Consider the following 6884-nt stretch of genomic DNA (forward strand, 5'->3'; position numbering starts at 1 on the left):
GTGAGCTCAAAGCACAGCTAGGGGCGGGGGAGGGGAGAGGGGAAGGTCCGCATACGACGGAGCCCAAGAGGGAGGGCACGGATGACAGGGAAACCCCCAGAGGGGAGAAGAGGGAGAGAGAGGGGACAGGGGGAAGAGTGTCCTCGAGGAGGAGGGCAAGGTAGCTGGAGAGCAGAGTTAAAAGTGGTGAAGACAGGAGGAAATGTGACCCTGCTCAAAGGAGCGTACAATCTAAGTGGTGGGGTAGACAGACAGAGAGACACGGGGGAGAGAGGGAGAGAAGGAGGAATGGAGGATAATGATAAGGGAAGGCGAATGAAGGGGAAGAGGCAGAAGAAAAGGTAGGAAATTAAGTGGGAGACTGGAAGGCATTAATAAAAAGGTGGGTTTTTAAAGCCCGTTTGAAACTGGACAGATTAGGGGAAGTTCTGATGGAGGGAGGGAGCTTGTTCCAGTGGAGGGGGGCTGCGCGGGCGAAGTTTTGGATACGCGCATGGGAGGTGGTGATCGGGGGGAAGAGAGGCGATAGTCATTGGCAGATCGGAGAGGGCGGGATGGAGCATGAATAGAGAGGAGGGTGGAGATGTAGGGTGTAGTGGAGTTGGCGAGGGCCTTGTATGTAAGAGTGAGGAGCTTGAAGAGGATTCTGTAGGGGAGGAGGAGCCAGTGAAGGGATTGGTAGAGGGGGGAGACAGACGAGGAGCGGCAAGAAAGGAAGATAAGCCTAGCGGCTGCGTTAAGAACAGATCGAAGGGGAGATTGGGGGAGGCCAATGAGGAGGAGGTTGCAGTAGTCCAAGCGGGAGATGATCAGAGAGTGGATAAGGCATTTGGTGGCATCTTGGGAGAGGAAGGGCCGGATGCGAGCGATGTTACGCAGCTGGAAGCGGCAGGATTTAGCAAGAGAGAGAATGTGGGGGCCAAAGGAGAGAGAGGAGTCGAGGATGACACCGAGGCAGCGAAGTTGGGGGACAGGGGAGATAGAGGTGTTGTCGACAGTGATGGAGAGGTGTGAGGGGGAGGAAAAACTATGAGTTCAGTATAGAAATGTTTTAGTGTGTGGGAGACAGAAGATACAATGTGATCATAAATATGAGATAATAGAACATGACCGGATGAGTTGGAGAATTAATTCTCCTGATACTTTAGGACTGTAGGTCAAATCTCACCATTGTATTAGATCCCTGACATACATACAAACGGTAGTAATCTACACCTGGGTTAATGGTACAGCTTTTTATACAAACTCTTGTTGTTAATTGTTTAATTTACGATTAAATATCACATGGTCCAAAAGCAAATAATTTGTTTAAAGCAAAACAGATGATAAATTGCTTAATATAATTAACATTTACGTACTGCTCAAACGTAACTAATGTTTCTTTTTTGGTTTTACAGAATATTTTGTGTTGAACAAGGGTAAAATTTTTCCAAATAAATTCATTTTGATTTCATGATGTCAGAAAATAATATGTGAGAAATACCGCAGGGTGTGAAGACGTTTAATACCACTGTAGACCATCTCCACCTCTTCCGGGAACTTCACAGTTTGTGTCAAAAATAAAACTATTCCTTTGTATTATTTCCTCTTTAGTGAATATCATTTCTGCGTCTCTCAACTTGAAAGCATAAAATTTACAATCAGATAAGAGTCATAAATTCCCCTCCAGTATTATATATACTCCCCCACCTCTGTTGGAAAGGTATAAGACCTGTCTACTAGCATTTTTGGGTAATTCTTTCACAGATTTCCCCCAAACATTCAGTTTTAGTGAATGCCTTCTTATTCTAATACCTAGTACTCTGTTGAATGTTGCCCTCCTGTACCTTAGTAATGCCCGAAACTCTAAATAATTTACGGCTCCACCTTGATCTATTATCTCAGTCACCTAGTTAGAAGAAAGCTTTCAGTCTTGTTTGATATGATTTCCGTCTTGTGGGGAGAGCTGGGTGGGGCATATTGAAAATAAAGGTTCAGTCTGCCTGGCATCTCCTCTCGCCCAACACTCTATTGTATACCTGTCTGTATGCACGTTTAAAGTGTGGTGTTTCCATATTCTTTAAATGTCACCAGGTTGGTTCTGTAGGTACCACTAGATTCTGTAACCTGTCTTCTAGAGGAGCCATTGCACTTGGGCTTGTTAGGGAGTCCAGACACCCGGACGCTCCCTTAGAATTTGTACTGACTGCTGGATAAAGGCTTTCCTCTAGCAGTTGGCCATATTGACCCAGAAGTGCCGGTCAGTACTAGTCAGGGGTTAACCAAGGAATGGATCAGAGACTTAATGGAACTACCCTTTATTGCTTGACAAATGGCCATTGTTCCCAGGAAATCTAAGCAAACTTCACCACAGGGTGTCTGCTGCCATCAGATGACTTGAGTGAGGTTTATTGGCTACCCTCCATAATTCAAGTACCCAATCCAGTGGGGTAGTGTTTCAACACTGTGGGAGCCAGATGGAGTTTAAGATAGGGAGCTCAGCCATCTAGTTACTGTTCTACATCCTACTTTGGACCAGCTGCTTAGGGCTCACGGCTCTGGTTGAAATATGCTGAGGATCGTAACTGCTAAGCCTCTGCAGAGGACATTGGGCTTGGTCCCTGCCTTGTGGTGAAGGAATGAATGGTGTGGTTTGGTCATCGGGACACACTTAAGAGGAACAATGTGTATAGACCCTTTACAGTTGTGTAGTCTAGCAGGATCTCTGTGCAGTGAACTCCCTGACTGTTATAAACTGTACCCCTTTATCTGGTGTAATATTGTAAATACAAATCTCTATTTTTGATAAAGGTATATTTTATATCATTTCAATTGTCTTTGTCTAAATGATTTTGGAACCAAAGTAGTACCAGGTGTTTCTGGCTACCTACAGGCAAACCAGCTATTTTGAGAGGCAAATGGGCTATACAAAACCCAGTATCCTCACACTCCTAGAGGTGTTTCTTTGCATCACTAAAAATTGTTGTATGTTGTGATTGGTTTCAGCTGGTCAACGTCACACTGTTAATCCACACATCCACTGATTATCCATGATTTAGTTACTAGACAGATGTGCTGATGCAAATTCTTCCACCTTGTCTAAATCCAACATCACCTTGTCCCTTTATCCAGGGCCGTCGCTACCACTAGGCGAACCTAGACAGTTGGTAGTAAGGTTTAGGGGGCACCTAAAACACTGAATGACATTCCCTGTGGAGCCCACACACTGAGCATTGATTTCCTACCTGTGAAGCTGCCAGTCACTGCTCTGCCATGTTGGCTGTGATTATGGCGCTGATGCCAGAGCCCAGTGCCACACTCCTAGTCTGACAGTCGATGACGTCCCCTTCATACATAGTAATAGTGGGGAAGGAGAACCTGAGGATGGGAGGACATCTAGGGTACCCAGGTGTTTGTGCCAGTACTTACTTATTCTAAGGAAGCAAGAAGCAGCTGTTGTTAGGAGACAGCTATCCCAAAAAAATACTAATTAAGAACAAAAAAAAAAGTAGTGACAAGCTAAATCCTGAACCCAGCAGAGCAGGTCCAGGGCTACTCCAGTAAAAGAAGGAGCACAGATTATGTTTAAAGCTGGACACCAAGCTAGAGCTTACAGGACATGTCTGCTCAACTCAGGAGCCACAAGTCAAACTTGATTAAGCCAATCACAATGTATCATCAATCAATCAATCTAAATAATTACTCAGTTTATCAACATAAAAAGCAAGAGGTGTCTATATTTATTCATCATCATCATCATCATCATCATCATCATCATTTATTTATAGGATGCTACAGATTCCATAGCACCGCACAATCATTTTACACAGTGGGGCAGTGGAGGGGGACTGGTAGGAAAGGAAGATCTGCTCTAACTGCAGCATTCAGGATGGATTGTATAGGGTGATGGGAAGACCAGTGAGGAGGAAGTTACAGTAGTCAAGATGGGAAATAATAAGCAAGTGGACTAGGGATTAGTTACAGTCTGAGTGAGGAAGGGGTGTATTTGAGCAATGTTGCTGAGAAAGACGCAACAAGACTGTGGGAGGAACTGGATGTGAGGGATGAAGCTGAGGGTGGAGTTGAGGATGACACAGAGGCAGTGTGCATGGGGAACGGTGGAGAGAGGATATGTAGGGAGGGGAACTGGCAATGGCAGCGGGAAAGATGATATGCTCAGATTTGGACATTAAGTTTTATGAAGTGATGGCCGTCCAGATGGATATGGTGGAGAGGCAAATGTTCTTTTTTATCTCATGTTACATTCACAACTGAAGACAAACCACATAGAAACCCCACAGAAAGAATTTAAACAATATTTTAACAGTTAATTCATAACATACGGTATAGCGTGTAAATAAATGTAATCTCTCAGGCCACCATGTCCCATATAAATGCTAGAAAATACTCCCAGCCAGAGTATGGAAGACATAAATAAAGAACACAATTAATAACATTGACCACTTTACTGATCACTCACCTATTAAACAGAGAGACCCCCAGAGAAGGACAACTCCCATTGTACTACAATGTGGACCCCGTACTGTACAGGTCTCCATTATACTGGAACATACACAAACTCACAGCAACCTGACACCTCCGGACCTGCTCACTACTTGTGGCCAGTTTCACTAACACAATCTTCATCTGACTTCCTGCAGCCCGGGCAGATGATGTTATTCATATTTGAAGTATGTATGTGGCAGGATGGATTAACTCTGCTACCTTGTTCTTCTCTTGTCTGTTTAATTGTGCTTTTACAGCTTGTCTTGGAATTCCCTTTTACATTCAGTACTTTCTGACCTACTGGTGTTACTCGGCCACCAGACACTAACTGACCACGGGTGCCTACTGTGCACCAGTTTTTAGCATAGTGCCTGCCAGCTAGACATAGTTTAAAGCTAGTACAACACCACTTTGATGGTGGCTGTGGCTGTATCAGGCACCATCCCCGCTCTCTTCCTTTGCATTGCAGACAATGGTCATTGGGTTTCTGCAGTGCAAGCTTGTTGTCTAGCAATAAAGCGCAACTTTCGGACCTTCAGTTAGTCAGATAGAGTTGGAGTCTAGCAATAGTGCACAACTTTTAAAAGTCATATCAGCGGTCAGTGTAAGGTCATTGACCACTGAAGGTACCTCTGAGCAGTCTCTATTAGGCAAGCTCTGGCACTGATCCAGTACTGGGTGAATTGGCTTGCTTCTGAGGTCTGTTCCTGGTTCCTTAATCTCCGGCTTTCTATATTGATCTTCCGGTTGTTGACTTTGCTTGTTCCTGACCAATCCTTTGCCTCATGTTCTGGTTCCGTTTGGATTTCCTTGTTTGACCTCAGCTATCTTGACAATTCTTCTGTCTCACTTTCTGCATCCATTTGGATCTCCTGGTTTGAAATCGGCTACCCTTACTACCATTCTGCTTCAAGTATTGGATTTGTTTTGTTCTCTTGGTTCTGACCCAACTTGTCTAATTTGCTACCTCACTAATGACTGGCTCTGAGGGCCACGACCTGTACGTGTCATGTAGCTAAGACCAAGCTTCCTTGCGGGAGTCCCTGGTGAACATCGTATTATACTCTTCTATGCTCTCAAGCGTCAACTACTATCAGATAGATGTTCATTCTCCCCAATGTGATTTGTGACAGGCTGGTTCCTCTTTACATTTTGGATCAAGACTGCAGTTGGAAAGGAGCATGTCCTAGCTCAACTCTAAATCTCAGCGCAAAAATAATGTTGTCTGGTATTAATGTGCAACATGCAAAAATAGTCATCATTTTCCTGTATGAAAAAAATAAATCCATTTTAACTGCTTGTCCAGGTGCAAATTTATACCCTTTGGATTTGCTCCTAATTCTAAATGAGGACCTTTATGTATTTTATCGTCTAAACTCTGTTATTTTTATCCAGATTACAACATTCACCAATGTAGGAGCTGTGAGTCTATGGTAGCAAAATAAAAAATACATTGAAACCGATCTGAAAACATTTAGGTAATGGAAAAGTAATGTTATTCACAACCATGATGATCTGATCATACAATAAATTAAATAAAAGTCTAACTGCACATAAATGTTATAGTCTGTGGAAGACACAAAATACAATTTGATCATGAATATGAGATAATATAAGACATGAAATTGTAAACGGATGAGTTGGAGAATTATTTCTGATTAGGACTGTAAATGTAATCTCACGATTCTATCAGATCCCTGACACACAGCAATGTGCAAAAGTTTGAGGCAGGTGTGGATAAAAGTTGCAAAGTAAGAATGCTTTCAAAAATAGAAGTGTTAACAGTTTAGTTTTATCAATTAGCAAAATGCAAAGTGAATGAACAGAAGAGAAATATAAATCAAATCAATTTTTGGTGTGACCACCCTTTGCCTTCAAAACATCATCAATTCTTCTAGGTACACTTGCACAAAGTCAGGGATTTTGTACGATTATAGTCAGGTGAATGATTAACTAATCATACCAAGCAGGTGATAATGGTCATCATTTTCATATGTAGTTTGAAACACAGTCATTAACTAAAACAGAAACTGTTGTGTAGGAGGCTTAAAACTCTGCTGCATAGGTGAGGTTGTGAAAGACAGTTTAATGTCACAGATCATACACCCAGGTCATACAACATGGCAGGACTGAGCACAGCAACACACACAAGGTAGTTATACTTCATCAGCAAGGTCTCTCCCAGGCAGAGATTTCAAATGAGACTGAGGTTTCTAGATGTGCTGTTCAAGCTCTTTTGAAGAAGTACACAGAAACAGGCAATGCTGAGGACCGTAGTCGTAGTGATTGGCAAGGAAACTTAGTGTATCAGATGAAAGACACATCATGCTTACGTCCCTTAAAAAATGGAAGATGTCCAGCAGTGCCATCAGCTCAGAACTGGAAAAAAACCAGGACCC

Source organism: Mixophyes fleayi, chromosome 1, assembly GCF_038048845.1.
Source record: "Mixophyes fleayi isolate aMixFle1 chromosome 1, aMixFle1.hap1, whole genome shotgun sequence".
In the NCBI taxonomy this organism is placed as follows: domain Eukaryota; kingdom Metazoa; phylum Chordata; class Amphibia; order Anura; family Limnodynastidae; genus Mixophyes; species Mixophyes fleayi.